Source organism: Dunckerocampus dactyliophorus, chromosome 9 (assembly GCF_027744805.1).
Source record: "Dunckerocampus dactyliophorus isolate RoL2022-P2 chromosome 9, RoL_Ddac_1.1, whole genome shotgun sequence".
Classification (NCBI taxonomy): Eukaryota; Metazoa; Chordata; class Actinopteri; order Syngnathiformes; family Syngnathidae; genus Dunckerocampus; species Dunckerocampus dactyliophorus.
This window is the reverse complement of record NC_072827.1, coordinates 17,419,572-17,437,599: the sequence shown is the minus strand read 5'-3', so window position 1 is coordinate 17,437,599 and position 18,028 is coordinate 17,419,572. Positions and strand designations below refer to the sequence as shown.

The 18,028-nt window shown below is 37.8% G+C and overlaps 1 long non-coding RNA gene across 1 annotated transcript in view; it reads left to right on the top strand.

The window, feature by feature from the left end:
- The window catches only part of LOC129187161 (uncharacterized), a 50,731-nt gene that overhangs the window by 3,690 nt on the left and 29,013 nt on the right, over positions 1 to 18,028 (top strand). The gene's annotated exons all lie outside the window — the stretch shown is intronic.

The window sequence follows — 18,028 nt, the reverse complement described above, 5'->3', positions numbered from 1 at the left end:
ATGTCGGACATGCCATGGCTGACGACATGACTTCAGTGTAACTTTGTAATGTAGGTTTTGTGTGAATGTTGTGTCATTACTGCCGCCTAGTGACCAGAATACGACATATCACTTGTATTTCAATATATTTTGACTAATAATAGATCATAGTCTACCATAGTCGATTGTTTATGAATGAATTAATTTCTGAACAAACAGGATATAGCGAGGGAGCAATAATCATATTATTGCGATATTGCGAGGGATGACTGTGCATCTAAAATCAGTTAAATGTATTCCAACTGCGCAGATATTGATTTAGAATTTTTCCCAGATGTCGACATCATTCTGTACAAGTACACTACACTAAAATATAAACAATAATTTTTTGTTTTTGCTCTCATTCTTTCATGAGCTATGTATACAAAAGGGCTATCTCGCTCAAATATTGTTGACAAATCTGTCTAAATTTGTGCTAGTGAGCATTCAGAATTCATAATCCATCCACCTCACAGGTGTGGCATATCAACATGCTGATTAGACAACATGAATATTGCATAGGTATGCCTTGGGCTGGCAACAATAAAAGGTCACTCCCAAATGTGCAGTTTTATCACACGGCAGATGTTGCGAGTATTTGAAAGAGCCTGTAATAGGCATGCGGACTGCAGGACTGTCCACCAGGGCTGTTGCCCTTGGAAGGAATGTTCATTTTGCTACCATAAGCAGTCGCTAAAGGCGTTTCCGAAAATTTGCAGTTTGAATTTTGCGGCTTCACTCTATCATGGTTTTTCAAAAATATATTAACTAATAAATCATTCTGTTTTGTGGTTAGTAAAGAAATGTGATGTAAACAAAGAATACTAGGAGTGTAAAAGTGACTATAATGTGGTATTTCACGTCTACAGGGCTCCAATAATGTTAACACACGTATTTAGCAAGCCATAAACAGGTTTTCTATGCTCTAGCTACGAAAATATTCCGTTTATTAGTATCTTAGTTCACTTATCTAATTCACTTATCGCGGTCGGGTGTGGAGCCAATTAACTGCGATAAACGAGGAACGACTGTACTGCAAGTGCCTCCCGTATGAGATTCATGTGTATTTTATTGTCTGATTAGCAGGAATAGTGATGTCACACTGACATGAAAGACATAACAAGGGCTGTAGAAGGTCATAGTTTAGATGGTCTTGCAACATTATATTATTGGCGACATGCTGTCAAACTGACAGGTGCCATGATCGAACTCTGAGACGGTAGGCCGGGTTTGTACACTTAAGCCCAGAAGAGACGCTTGGAATCATACAAAAAATACATCTATTTCAATTTCATTTTTTCATGTTCATTTTTATTCATTCATTACTCATTCATATTTTCATATATCACACTTCAATAGACAAATATTAATAATTATTTTATGTTATTATTCGTTTTTAAATTTTTCATCATGGTCTCCCCTGACCGTGCGTCACTGCCAAAAACAATGTTACGCTGTATTAAATGAAGACGGGTCAAGCACTAAGACCAAGTGGAAAACGTCCGTTCAAATTGAAGCCTGTTTCCCTTGCTCATTGACTGACTCTGCCATTTTTTTCAAATGTAAGATTGGCCGTCCTCGCTATCACTTTCTGAGCGCCTGGACTTGCACACCGGTCTTTTGGTAGTTGGTAGTGATGTGCAATACCACTGATTTCCTTTCGATACTGAGTATTTTGAATCATAGCATAAAGAATACGAGACATCAGAGTAATTTCTATGAGTAATCTATGTTGAACTCTGACGTATATTGAGGCAGTGGCGTGATTTACAATATAGGCAAGCTAATATACAACATCATAAAAGACAAACATGGGACAAAATTATATAAAATATATGAAAACGGTGTTCTAAACAATAAAAAAAAAATAAGCAAAACAATAATATCATTCAAATGAATTATATTATTAAGAACTACTATAACAATGAAAACTAAATCACAATTCACACATGGCTTTGATTATGATCGGCCGTTGATTAAACATACTGAGACTGACTAAGGAGTGTGCCGCTGAGCTTAACCATTACGCACTTACAGACGAAAAAGTAGTTCCCACCAACCGGATATCATTTGGATAAGATCTCAATAATGTAGTTACTTTCCACTGTGTTCCTGTTCACGATATACTGTACATAACCTCAAATGCCTGAAGTGTCAATATTTTGATGTGCGAATCAATTTTAGAGCATAAAGATCTGGTATCGGCATTATTGATTTTTCAGTATCAAGCCACACAACACTGTTAATTGTCAGGAATCCGTATTCATCTTCCACTGTATGTTGTTAATATGTTGAACGTTTGTTCTGCCTGGGTCATGTCAGCAAGACAGATTTTAATATCAGTTTCATTTCCACTAACATTTGAATCGGTACCTGCCTATGTGTCAGCACCTTGCCACCCCACAGAGAGTATTCCTTATTCCTTCTAATAAAAGCTCCTGTTGGTGAAAAATGGGCTGAAGAAACCCCTCAATGAGCTGATCGCATACCAGAAAATCTATTTCCTGTGTGCAATTCTGCATGATTGTCTATGCTATGTTGAACACTCCAACGGGGTCTTAAATCATGTCATGGTATAGAGAGGAAATTGCAGTGTCTTTGCAGTCACTGCTTTTTAGGATTTTGTTGGGTAATTTGAAGCAGAGCATTGCAATTGCAATACTAAAACAGCTCTGTGGAGCACAGACCTCACCCAAGGTCAAACCATTTTGGCAACAGATTGTAAACTTAAATATAGAAGCCCACCTCTTGCGTTCTGAATTTTAAACCGTAAAATGATGTTTACCTTTGTTGTCACATCCGCAGGTCTTATTTGCTGAACAGCATTAGTGAGCCTTGAACAAAAATAAAAACAAAAACAAACAGGCCCTGTTTGTATCAGCCATTCACTGCCTTACTTGCCCTTGTGTTTGACCAGCTGCGTCTCGCCTGTGTGATTAACGCAAGTACACTTTGTGCCCTGGATCAGATCCTTGTTGTGCATGTGTTTATATTTGTCACCTGCCTCCACCCTCCTTTTTAAAAAAAAAAACAAAAAACCATTTGGTAGTCCCTCCCTCACCATTCAATTTTCTATATCTAAAAAGATTTGTGCAGTTGTGTGGTCTGAGTCCAGTTTAAGTGGGAGATTTATTGGCATTGAACTTGGATGGTTGACTCTGAAAAACTTTTGGCCAGCTTTTTTTTGTTGTTGTTGAACTGACCTTTGGATAGGCTATCATTTTGCGTTTGACACATTGGCTTCACATAAGAGTTAATAAAGGCCTCTTGTTTACTGGCCACATTAAATGAGAGAGAGGGAGGGCAGCAAAAATATATATGTGGTCACAGACAGAGCAAGTTTAGTGGTAGTGGTAATAAAATGTTGTCCGCTTTGGAGATTTACTGTGTGAGGGATGGCCGACACGTTTATCGCTAAGGCCATTAATTCACAAAGAGCTTCTGTTGTGTCATTTTGCTCGACAAATTAACTAAAGTTCAGTGTGTTCAAAGAGGTCCCAAAGCTTTTTGATAACTCTTTGTATAAATATTCTTGACAGCATGCATGGGCCCATAAATAAAGCCCGTCAGGAAAAGAGCAGCAAAGCACATGTCTCCGTAAATAAACTGAGGTGGCAATAAACGTCAAATACCATTCGATCATTCCATTCATCACTAAACCAATTATAAAACTGCGATGTCTTGCTCTGCTAGATGCTATTTGCATAATGTAGATTCTATAATGATTTCAGCGGATGAAGTCATTTTAATATCACATTTGAAATAATGAAATCATTATTGGATACAACACTGGTGTGAGTCTGTTTGACAGGAATTATCATGATTATTGAAGTCATCTTCAGTTGATGAATCACAGCACAGATATGATTACAATTTTGGAGTAATAATATAGGTGCTCTCGTGTGCATGTCATTTATTTCACTCATTCCTATTATATTCAGTGTCACTAGTGAGCTGAAGCCGATCCAAGCTACTGACTTTGAGAGAGTGGCGGGGTACACCTGACTGGTTGCCAGTCAATCACAGGGCACAACATTCTATTTCATTATAAAATATACAATAGGGTCCTCAGTTACATTTCTCTAAGGGCCAGCATTTTTTTTTTGGCAGACACTGTGAGGCCGAGATGGTATAAGCCACTAAAGTTCAGATTTCACAGGTCCAGATTTAAAAATCCAGAACTAATAATCAAGGGAGATGCGGGTACGTGTCAAAGTTATGATGTTTTGTCTGAAAGTGCCACTGATGGTTACATTCCTTGGAAACAGCATTTACTTTTATGACAATGCATTTTTGATAAATGTATTTAGTCGTCCATTAAAAAAAAAAAATCTTTAGAATTGATCGCGGCATATTTGTTTAAATGCGTGGCATCTTCTTTTACTTCAGTGTGACACCTGTAGTGTACATGCTGTACTGCATAATTGAGCACTTCTCTAGTTGTGCTTTAATTAATAATCAGTGGTGTCGAACTCGATTGCATAGAGGGGCCAAAACGCAAAGCACCCCTCAACTCTTTCTTATGATTTATCAGAAATGTTCCAATAGGAGTAGTTGTGACTGAAATATGGAAGTGATTGAGCCATTTGTTGCAAGCACATTGCCAAATCTTGGAAGGCTTTGGCGGGCCAGAGTTGAGAGAGATTTTTTTTTTAATGAATAAATTATTTCTATTTACTTTGAATGTTTTTGTAATGAAGAAACGTTACGAACAAAGTTGAACTCACGCAGTGTATTAATAACACGACAAAACTGAGTCACCAACTTGTGATTGTTTGGGCACCGGAGTCTGCAGAATGGCACGCGGATAAACTAACTAAATTGTCATACAAAACTGGGGCCTTCCAAACCACTGGTCTTCAGATTGTTGGAAATTTTCTGCTTCAGAGATGAAAGGTGCTAAGTTATAAACACTTTGACTAGGTAAACTAGAAACTACATAGAAAACTATTTTGGTTTGCTAGGTTTTCAAGATATTGAGTGATAACTTCTGGTCCATATAGGTTTACATCTATGCCTCTGCGACACAAACTTGGGTATCTAAAATGATGAAACCCCCATTTTTCAGTGTTCTAATCAGACCTTTATTAAGTACTGTATGTGTGATTTATGAAAATGATTACAGTATTCTACCTAACACCAAGGAAAACGCTCCATCTTAAATCTACAGCCTTTTGGCTTGTTTCTCGTCAGGTCCCAGCACTAGTCTGCAAGCATAAAGGAATATCTACCATTTTCCCTGATGATGTTTCTCCATAACAGCAATGTCCTGATGGAACCATTCCCCATGCTCACCACTTACTCTTGCTCATCATCATAAAAAGGTAAAGAGGTAGACCCTTCCCACCATGAGGGTACAGGAACACAAAGCTGATGGAATATTTGGATAATCAACAGTCCATTTATTCTTTCTTGAATTCCTTTGGCAACAGGAGGAACCATACAAAAATAACAATTGCTACTGTAGTCTGTTGGCTCTCGCCAAACCATGGGAACTGCCAAAAGGCATGGATTTACTTTCCTTGTTGAGCCACTGACTGAGATTAGTAGCACGTGTGACAACAATAATGTGGAGCCAAGCTCTTGCTGTGATCTCCTACATTACACCAAAATAAAGGTAAGGTGATACACCTTTTTAACAATTATACTCCGCTTCTGGGATGCAAAGGTAACCTCCTCACAAATATAGCACAAATAATCTGTGGCCTCATCTCTAAAGCTTGCGTATGCACCAAACTAGGCTGAAAAGTTGTGTACGCCATTTTCCACGCTAAGTATGTGATTTATAAAAACACAACCTGATGTGAGAATTTGCGCACCGGTACGGCACCTTTTGTAGCTTGCGTACGCACTTTTTGGAGACATGGCGAAAGGCAACCATTCAAACAACCATTCACACTCACATTCACACCTATGGACAATTTAGATTCGCCAATTAACCTAACATGCATGTTTTTGGAATGTGGGAGGAAACCGGAGTACCTGGAGAAAACCCACGCACGGGGAGAACATGCATACTCCACACAGAGATGCCCAACAGAGATTCAAATCCAGGTGCTCTCGATCTCCTGACTGTGTGGCCAACATGCTAACCACTAGGCCACCGTGCGGCCCTTCTAAACATATGTGATGGTTTTAATTACAAATGTGCATATGATAGGAGGCTGGTGGCCTAAGTGACGGTACAATAAGTCTGCTCTCTGAATGGGTATGTTGTTATCGTTGTAATTGCTCACAGAGAAAATGTTTCTGTCAAGTATTGAGGTAAATTAGATGGCAGCTGCCTCACAGCTGTATTCACATCTGTGGAAATGTTTTTGCATTTAGGAGGTAAAGTCTTTGGGCTTTAATTAAGCTATCTGAAGCAAATGGAGCACAACAATATGGGGCATGTCCACTTAATCTTAAATTGACCAGAACATAAAGTGTATGCAAAGTGAACTGCATGAAGCAAGAAGGTGGTCGTGAGTGTCCAGATTAGTTATCGGCGGGTCCTCAGCATTAATGAACCAAACAAATGAGATCTTCTCATTCTCATTCTGTATAATATACAGTAATGTGCAGTCTTAGGTCACCACTAGATAAGTTTTCCACTGAGGATGAATTAAAAACAAAATAGATTCTGGATTAGTATTGGTCCATTTGTTTCTGTGTTTGCAGGCTAGGTCCTGGTTCATGGAGGGTGACAAACAAAATCTCTATATTGGACCCTTTATCCAGATCTTGTCCAGAATGTAAAAGATTCTACCTTGGTCCATCCATAATTGTGTCTTTAAGTGAATTAAAATGACACAATTAGTGACTTTGGCGCAATAGTGCTATGTGCTGTATAAGTCTGCACTCCATATGCAGAGGGGTGAGGCCATAGTCTTTTTAATGAGACTCACACAAAGTACAACGCCAACAAAGGGGGGAACAGAAACCACAGGCAATGGTGCACAACAATTTAACTGCAAAAAGGCAAATCAGCTGGCCATACTACTCGAAGGCGTAGCGACTGTCAATGTCCAAACAGTAGAAGAAGTCCAAGTGAGAACATTCTCGGCATGGAAGAAAGAGCCGGCGTCTCCCAGCTACAAGACAACCGAGGCAAGGGCTGACAAAGTGCAGAACAGGAAGGGCAAATGTGGAAAGTGACAAATATGTTTTTACCTGTCCTTTTGTAAAAGCTAAGTGTGAGTGAGAGACAGCATTTTAAAATAAAATGTAAAATGTTAAATAAAAGACATTTGCCATTAGGTCCTCCACCATCCTCTCAGCATGTCAACTTTAAATTGTGAATGACATTATGCCACTATGCCTTGTGCTGAAATGCGCACAGCTTCAGTGCATCCGGATTCACATTTTGTTATTTCTACTGCAGGGATCACGGCGGGTATTCAACAAATTTGCATTGTATGCTTGTTTATTCTCTTGTCACACAAACTGAGCGAAGTTCTGCACAGACCTTTCCTATTACAATATTTTAGTTGTAATTTGTGCACTGTTGTGCATCAGTGAGGGTCATGCTGCGAAACAGAAGTGAAAGCGTTTAACATCCACCCAGAGCAACATTTAACACACTAAATACTGGCCCCTTTAAAGTTAGCAATGGACCACCCTCCCTTCTTTCTAATCCAAACAAGTTTGCCCAGCATTAAGATGAATGGGGGGTGTCTAAAACGCATGCACCATACCTGATTTTATGATGTAGTGCACAGGTGGGCACATGTAAATTAGCTATGAAAACAGTGTGGAAGCCTGGTGAGAAAATGATAATTGCACCAGATGGAAAGTAGCAATGACTTCCCTTTGTGCCTTTTTGCTACGGGAGTCACACACAGGAGATCTTTTGTGTTGTGTATTGTGTTCAACAGAAGGGTCACGTACTCTCTTTATGTAGCGTACAGTTAAGAAATCAAAATGGTAAACTTTACTATAATGACTTTTGGCAATATATTATATACTATATATACTGTATATAAATATACTGTATTTATATATACGTGTGTGTATATATACACACACAGGTGCTCAGTTTACGGCGTTTTGTATTAAGGTTGTTTTTTCATGACGTACGAGTTCTCATAAATTAGTTAAAACTTAATTTTGGTTTGTAAACACGAGACTCGCTCGAGAGGTAGTTTCAGCATGATGCGCCGTCAAGAATACACTACATGTATGTGCTCAATATTGGCTGCACTTTCAATTACTTGACTCTTACGACCATCATTAAGGATAAAGACCGGATTGTAAGGTCTAGCTGAACTTTGTAAGGATGACAAGGAAGTGGTTGATCGGCAATCTCTTTATTGCAAACATAACTACTGTCGGCTGAAACACACCAAAACAACATCAGCAAACTCAACTGCCCTTTCTACACGCAATCAAACAATCAGTCAGGACACATGTTACATTCAGACGTTTAAAAATTACAAAACCTTTTAACACTACAGTACACATACATATAATTGCCAGATTGCTGATGGTAAGAAAGCGACAACAATAACTAAAAAGTGTAGTGGTCTCATTGAGATGCAATTTTTGTACTACAGTTGCAATTAAACCTTGTATTTAGTTTTTTATTACTGTCTTTTATGTCCTTCATGGACACGAGCGGGAGTGGAGCTCCAAATCCGATTGTGCAGAAGTATCACCGTGCAATGCCGGTCGGAAAGCTGCATAAAGCCCTCCACAATGCAACCCAACCTCCGACCAGTGACAAAGCCAAGAAGGCAGAGCTTGGAGACACTCCTCCGTCGCCTGTCAGCACACCTTGTGTTTCACCTTCCTGGCATGTGTGTCCAAAACTGTGTTGCAGCGGCCGTGTGCATCAACAAAACAAAAAGTGTAAAAATACAGCAAAAAGGCATAATGCAACTAAAAAAAGCTAAAATGTTGATACTGATAACTAACAAAAACACAGATTTGTCTTATAAATGTCTTAAATATATTAACGTTTTGTTTTTTTTTAATTCATAATATCAAAGGACAGCTGAACAGCCCTGACCTAAATAGACAAAGACAATTAAATAAGACAAAAACAGTGAGCTGGCATTGTTCAACTACAAGCTGGAGCTATTAATTCTGCACTTCAGCCAATAAGGAACATACATATACTACATGCCACTTATGTATAATTTAAGAATTTGTTTTAAGTGGCTGATAGATGTAGTGGGTCACGACATCGGCACTTGGCACAGGGGACTGTGGTTTGAATCCTAGTCAGGGTACATGGCAATGTATACAATTTGAGCGATTTCGGTTCCTAACGAGTCTCGATTCCGATTCTTTTCAGAGGTTGGGTCATAAACGTTTACATGGTTTAAATGAGGGCATAGGAACTAAAAAAAAAATAATAAAAAAAAAAAATAACAATCCTGGGATAATTGGAATGTTAGTCTCGGTTCCCATTGATGCTCGATGCCCAACCCTAATGACAATCTATATTATTATTATCATTATTTTTTTAATAATACTGGCCCTCACAGTGTCTGCCAAGAAAAATTCTGGCCGGTCAAGTCCCACTGAAGGCACAGGCAACAGTTACATCATGGGGCTCTGGTGCAAGCCCCTCAGAACTGAGAGGAAGAACAATTACAGAGTCAAAAAGATAACTTTTAGGGTTTTTATTGTCCTCTGCAGATAGAGCAGGGCAGTGAAAAAGTGTCCAAAAAGATTTACATCACAGTCTAGGAACGGAACTCGAACGTAACCTGAGGTCCACCCGTATATAGCACAAATAGCCTTCTGCAACAAAATATAATGTGTAACGTAATAATAATAGAAAGAGTCAAACTGGAGTCTATCCCAGCTGAGTTTGTGCGAGAGGCAGGGTATACTCTGGACTAGTCGCCAGCCAATCGCAGGGCACATATAGACAAACAACCACGTGTTTTTCGGTTAATGTAAAAAATATAAGCCAACATTTTGCCTTGGTTTGCGGACATTTTCTGGTTAGCGTAAAATATGGCCTGCATCTTTTCGTGTCATTCGTACAGTGTGTGGGTCCAACTATGCTCTTAATGTATTTGTATCACAAATGTCCTTGTTAGCATGATTAGCTTGCTAACGAAATGGCAACCGGAACCGGACATTAGCTGTCGATGATGTCATCAGCGGTTGACTCTCAAAAATGGGAACACAAAACACATTTTTATTTTATGTGTGCAACTTTTTTTGGCTTCATTTTGGGTTATTGAAAAAATCGATTGACCTTGTGGCGCTTCCTCATCCTTAAACACGGTGTTATAATTATAACATTCATGCAGAAGCACAGTCAAAACTTTGTATAGTTGGTAGTGATACCCATGGTAAGTCTAGTTGTAAATCATAATATAATTGTCAATAATCATCGGTGTGCGGTGCTGGATATAATTGTAATTATGTATGTGTATTGTTATATTATATTATTATAGCCAGATGCCAGTTTCAATAAGATAACTAGGTAAGAGAGGGAAGTTGTGTTCACCATATTCTTCTATATTACATACTCAAATAGAACCTTCATGTCTTAATTCTGATCTCACATAGCCAATCTGTTGAAGGATGATCAATCATGGACAAGATTTTGAGTCAAAGTGGTTATAGGGCTTGTAGCTAATGGTTTTTATGGAAATTACTAGTGGATCCTGGAAGGGAAAGTATGTCTTCTGCTCCCACAAATGGAAGCATGATCAGATCTTCTTATCACGGTGTCAATTAATCATCTGCAGCGTTTTTAATTAACCAAAGGCATGCGCAGACCATTTGAAAATCTTCCAAATGACTGCCTGGGGATGAACTCTCCAGTGCCACAGGTTCAAATGATTCCAGCTACAGTGAATTATATATTTGAACTTTGGGTCAGCAGAACTGCTGCTCTATCAGGGCTTATCAGGAAGTACCCATAAAGATATTGCATTAGAAAAGGAAATGGTTAGTTATGCTTAATAGCTAATAGCGTAAAAAGTCTGTCAATTAAGGGCACCCAAAAGAGCATAATGAATAGGGATGAGCAAGTACGCCACTATCTGTATCTGTATCTGTATCTGTATCTGTTCACCCATCTAAACTATCTATATCCGTATCTGTACTTGGAGCGGGCGGGGCATAAGCTGGGAGTGGGCATGGTTCACCCAGAAATTGGTTGGGCTTAAATCAGTACATTATTTTAAGTCTGAAATTGACATAGATTGGTCTGAAGCTGCTACTATTTGTTTATTATTCAGCTATATGTGTACTGTGTATGTGTGTCGGTGATCTAGAAGACTTTATTATTTAATTATTTTTTAATGATCTTTGTGAAGTTGGTGATTCATGGCAAACAGGGAAATAATTCGTCAGCCTTGTTCACTGTACTTTTCTCAAAAGCACCGCATTCAGTACTACGAGCAAAGTTTTCCAACTGACTTTATCTCACCAGCCAAATTAGAAGCAAGCAGACGAAAAAAATCCAACAGGAAGTGACCGATGCAACACGAGCCGTTTACAGCTCTGTCTTGTCAAATGCACCGCATACGTAACAAAACAAGTTTACCAATTAACTTTAGATACTAGCTGAGCTGAGGAAAACCTTAAAAAAAGAAAAAATCATCAAAACATGTGATAGTAGCGTCTAATTCTGACCTACTTCCTGCTTCTGCACTCTAGGCATCATGGAAACTGCAGTTCTTTTAGCATAACCATAAATCTATTCTACTGCCATCTGAAATCTATTTTACAGGTGTCTTTACATAACTACACATCAACATAAATGATTAGTAGTAGCAGCTACAACTTCCATCATCAGTAATGTTTAGTTTTTGTTTCAATTTGTGGAAAAAAGTTCAACAGTTTAAATGCTTAGTGCGTAATGCTTAGGTCATGCATTCAAAGTTATAAAACACTTCAAAATATATTGTCATTGTTTTGTGACTCAGTTAAATAAAAAAGTCCGTTTGTCCAGTCATACATTTTGTCATTGTAGTTTTCATAAAAGTAATGTTAAAATATCGTTCCTCGTTCGTCTCGTTCTCGTGAACACAATATCGTGTACCATTTTTCTCGTGAGTTGAGTGTATTGTGATAACCCTAATGTATATGCATTTGCCTTTTAATAAAAGATTACGTTAATACACTGGCATTTAGACAGTTTGGTTTTGTTATGTATGTGTGTAGTTCTTGTATACCAACTTGTATGTGCACTAGACTGATCTACTTGTAATTCTGCCCAAGAGCACGTGAACGAACAGACTTCTAACCCCCTTTGGGGCCAGCTCATAACAGTCACTGTACCTTGCAGCAGTATATGACCCATGGAAAAGATGCATTCACTAATCACTGTGGCGTGACTCACCAATGTCACTTTTCTGCAGGATGGAGTATATGGCGCCCATTGCCTCAGTCTGTTTTTGTGCTTTCAATACAAGAAGAAACGGGTCATGAGACCTTTGTCTCACATTGTCGCTGCTGTGCACTGCAACTGAATTACCATTTAAAGCCCTCACAGCCATTGCAATTAATCATTTTTAAAGAGGTTATCGCTGAAAAAAGGCCCACATCCCAAAGGACATCATGAAAAAAATGAGGGATTAAAGCAACAGCAAATAAATACATTTAGTTGCTTTCTTTTTTGTAAGTCGTTGTGAAGTGTAATTACGTTCTACGCGCCTGAGGTAAATAAATAGCAAAAAATTTGAATTTGTTTCCAGAATAATTTAGACTTAGACGTTAAAAAAAAATCACCTACTTAATATACAGGCATAAAAGTAATCTGTCTTTGTTGTAGTATTATGTCATGAAAACAGCATTGAAGTTAAATAGGAACCAATGTGAGGTGAGCCCCCATGAATTTTGTATAATAACATTTGTGAGTGTATTTTCCATAAATATTCGTTCATTCCCATTTTACCACTTAATGTATCCTGTTTAGATTCAAGGCAGTGATGTGCGGTGAGGTTCATGGCTGGTGAGGATTGACTCCTTTTTGAAGTTTTTTTTAATGTTAATACAGGTTGCTCAAAAAGAGGATAACAAGAAAAAGAAGACAATAATTCACTTTGGTTAAAAAAATGTAATTGTTTTTAAATACTTCTTAGTCACATTCCATTTTTTTTTAATTAACTGAAATACATTTGTGTTCTTACCTTTTGACCTGTATACGAAGTACATGCAATCTATCCTTCTGCAGGAAAAGCTCTGATTCTTTGTTGTAAAAGTCTGAGCACCTCCTAGTGAACTTGGGTATATAATCCTCCATCTTGGCAACCAAATTCATTCATTCATTCATTCATTCATTCATTCATTCAGCAGGGCATAGAAAAAGCTTTCATTTGACTTGCTGCCAAAGGGCAGTGACAAGCACCTTACAGCTCACGCACACCCGCACCTTTTCAGAATGAAGCGAGTACTTCAAGCGCCTCCCGTATGCCAATTATATGTATTTTATTGTCTGATTAGCAATAAAAATGATAACACACTTACATTAAATACATTACACAGGCTGTAGAAAATAAATGTTTATAATATGGTTTCAGCAATGGTGTAGTATTAGCGACATGCTGACAAACAGCAAGTGGTAGGTGCCATGATCCAACTCAGTACACTCGGACAGTAGGCAGGGCTTGCGCTCTAATCCATGAACAGATCTCATCATAGGTTTCTGCCCTGTATTTGGACATCCGGAAATGTGCAAATTCAGCAATTTTTACTTCAGAAAATGTTAAAAACGATTGGTATCATGCAGAAAATAAATTTATAATACAGTTCATTGGACAAATATGAATAATTATTTAATGTTTTCATTATTGTTTTTTTTTATTTTTCATCAGAGGCACAGCCTCACCTGCCCCCTCGAATAGAGGACAGGCATGTTAAAGGGGCCTGATTCTACATTTCCAACATTTAGTCTTATGTTTAAAATGTTCACTTCATGGGATTTTTAACTTTCTAATTTATGCAGTGTCATGACATTCTTTTATACTGGACATTTACAAAATTATTAAATCAATGCATATTGCTATTTCAGATATTTACTTCATTTGGATTTTTATGGCTAGGGAATTATGCGCAAACAAATATATTAGTATGAAAATGTGTGAGGTACTTTTCAGTTGGGCAATTAAGCTTGCCCTCTAGCTCTGGCACTGATGGCATGACTAAAGATAACATGTCCCCTTGCCTTGTCCAGCTAAATCCTCTCATCAATGTCTCCCACATCAGGCTGTGAGGGAGGGATCCAGGTCAAAGCCTTGTTAGATCACAATCTCAGTCAATTTACACAGGATGGCGGCTTAGAGCGATACAATCAACAACCTCCTGGCACTGCAGCATGGATGGTTAATTAATTAACTTAGCCTTTTGGGTCTCAAAAGGGACAGTTTAGGTGTCACCATTGTTTTCCCAGCTTTTAATAAAGAAACTGGCGAGAGAACAAAGTGCGGCTGCTGTACAAAGATGACGAATTACTGAAAACGTTCAAAACACAAAATAATACAAAATACAGTTACAGTTGTCATAAAATGCCACTAAAGAGGTTTGTATTAAGATTCATCTCATATCTGCCAATATGAAGACAATCTGTGGTTATACATATGGCACAGTGCCATAGATCCACGTTACAAGCATGACAGACATAAAGGAAGTACAGTCGTCCCTGTCAATATCGCGGCTCGATAATGGCTGTTTTGGTACATCGTGGTTTTTCAGAAATTAATTAATTAATAAATGATTTTATGGTAGACTCTGGTCTTATTAAAAAAAAATACAAGTGATATGTAGTACTGTGGTCACGAGTCGGCAGTAATGACACAAAACATTGAGACATTATGTATGTATGTATAGTACTTTATTTTATTTATTACCTTTATTACCTTGCATTACATTACCTTAACACTGCATGAAGTCAGCCAAGTCATGTCCGACATGACGGAATGAAAAAAAGTTCTCCTCCCATCCCGTGTGGAAGTGGTACATTTTTTGCTTTTTAAGTTTAGAAGAAATACATTTGAGGCTAACTGGTTAGTTCACTAGCGGCCGTCTTTAATAAGAATTTCAATGTGGTGTAAACAATGAATAATAGGAGTGTAAAGGTGACTACAGGTATGTTATTTTATGTCACAGTATTTTGAAAGTCACAAACAGGTTTTCTATGCTCTCACTACGAAAATATTCCATTTATTAAAATTGAATCCTGTATCGCGGAAATTAATTTAACGTCGCATTTGTTCGAAAGTAGTGATGAGGAAGGAGGGGAATACGACCAACGTATATGCACACCTAAAAGGGATGTGGAAAGGAGCCTTCATGCCGACACAGTCCGTGTCGCTCGCTACATTGCAAAAGAAATGCAACATTTTGGGAAAATGTTAAAAATCTTTGACATACAATGTACATGTACAACATGTCACAAACAGCAATTCCTGAACTGTATAACCGAGTGAAAGAGGACGCGTTGAAGGACATCACTGCATTTTACTCTGCCACCACAGATATGTGGTCCAGCTCAAATATGACCCCCACCCCAACATTAGTTTAACAATGCACTACATAACTGCATGTGCGTGTGTGTGCTAGAATCCATTTTATTTTCATTGAGGGTTTTTTTGTTTGTTAAATTTATTATGTTGTTTGTTTAATTTATTTAAAAGCTGTTGACGTTCCAATTACAATGTTAAATACACTTGAGAAATGAAAGTTTATTGCTTTTGATACGATGTACTCTCATCATGCCATATAACCAATAAAATGGTCACAAAAAATGTCAATAATATTGATTCATAATTTGTAGGTCAATTATCGTCCGCCAAAATTTGTTATCATGACAGGCTTTCATCTATCCATTTTTTTGACTGCTTGTCCTCAATTAGGAGCTGAAGCCTATCCTAACTGTCTTTGGGCGAGAGGCGGGATACAACCTTGACTGGTCGCCAGCCAATCGCAGGGCACATATATACAAACAACCATTCATACTCACATTCAGGAAAATGAAGATTGCATTACAAAATGTGTTTTTTAGCATATAGATGAATCCTAGTGCATTGCTGTACAGTAATCTCGTGCCACTTCATGCTTCGAAGTTTGCGGTTTCAATCAGCGCTGTTTTGTGATTGAATACGGCTTATTAACTAAAGTTTTTGTCTTAAAATATACTTATTTAAGCAAATGTTACGTATTTTTTAACTAACTAACTTAAGCAATAATCCCTATTACAAATACCTAATAAAAACAGGAGCTACGGTTGGGGCCATAACCCACGCCAAGCTGAACCTCAACTCTAAACCTGCAATGTTCCTTCCTGTCCGGCTGCCACACAGCTCCCCGAGGAAACACATTTATAGCAACACATGAAAGCATGAGTCTTATTTATGCCTTAAATGGCTTATTTAATCTTATTATGTCTACTATATTGGGTAATACAAGTGTAAAGGTGACTACGGCGGTGTGTTTTCCATGTTTAGAGTGCTCCAATAACATTAAGAACTGTATTTAGAAGGTAATATACAGGTTTTCTATGCTCTAACTATGAAAATATTTGATTTATAAATAAAGAATCATAGTTCGTGGAAATCCACTCATCACGGTTGGGTAAGGAACCAATTAACAGCAATAAACAAGGGATTACTGTGTTCTACACTAATCAGTAGGTGTCAGTAATGTTACATTGCTTAGACAATAGCCACCGCAGGAAGTACTGTGCAGAAACCGCAAATAAAAAAAGGAACAACGGCAACATATGTCTTATTTATGCCCTGTATGTCTTATTTTCTCTTATTATGTTTACTATATTGGGTAATACGAGTGTAAAGGTGACTATAGGGGTGTTATTTCATGGCTGGAGGGCTCCAATAATGTTAATTTAGAATGTCGTAAACAGGTTTTATATGCTCTAACTAGTAAAATATTAGATTTGTTAATAAGGAATCTTACTTTGTGAAATTAAGTTATAATGGTTCGGTCTGGAACCAATTTATCACGATAAATGTGATTACTGTATTCTTGTTCCAAAAAATATAATTTTCACATTTTGAAACCATGCGTACAGGTAATCACAAAAGTGTACTTGAATGCACTGAAATGTTTTGTGCAATTCGGAGAGGAAAAAAACACTGTGTTAAACTTTAATTGAGTCTTATTAAACTGTCATTCTATTCACTATTCATTCAATTCACAGGGTTTGTTCACAGTATGGCCTGGACTTTGATATTAAATACAATTCAGAAAAGAGCAACATCATGATTGTCAGGTGTAAAGAGGACATTAAACTAACTTTCCCTGACTTCTCTCTGGTGGACAACATCCTCAAAGTATGATGAGGTGAAATACTTGGGCCATTACATATCCGCTGACCTGACAGATGATAGAGACATTTATAGACAGCTAACATGCTTGTTCGTAAGTTCTCTATGTGCTCATTATCTAAAACAGCACTTTTTAAAGGATATTCCACTCCTGTGTATACTGCCCACATTATAGAAAAAAAGTATACATAAACTTCAGGTGGCATACAATGATGACATGAGGATGCTGCTTAAGGTGCCCTGCTGGACTAGTGCCAGTCAATTTTTTATTCAGGCTGCTTTATCAACCTGTGCTGCTGTGTTACAGAACCCCATGTAAAGATGTATGTGTAGGTTAACATGCTGTGTAAACAGCATCATACTGTATATGCTCTGACCAACCCTGTACAAAGCTCAGTCAAGTTCTTTTCTAGTTTGTGGAAACACTGGCGCCTTAAGCTATATAGCAAGGGATAGCCATCTTTTATTGTGTCTTGTTGGTAATGTGTTTGTATTTTTAACATTCTATGGGCCATGTATGTGTCTGAAATTAAAGTTGATGATGATGATGATGACTAAATTAATTCACAATAATTTCTGTTGTATGCAATGGGTCACCTCACCCACTGGCATTCTTCATACAGTATATATCACCCTGACAATCAATGTAATCTATTTAGCTGCATATTTTTACTTTAAAAACCTTTCCTGATAATTTTCTAACAGCACTTTGCCCACAAGCTTGTGTCAATATTGTGTGTTTGGATGAGGAAGGTCTTTGAATCACCTCAGTT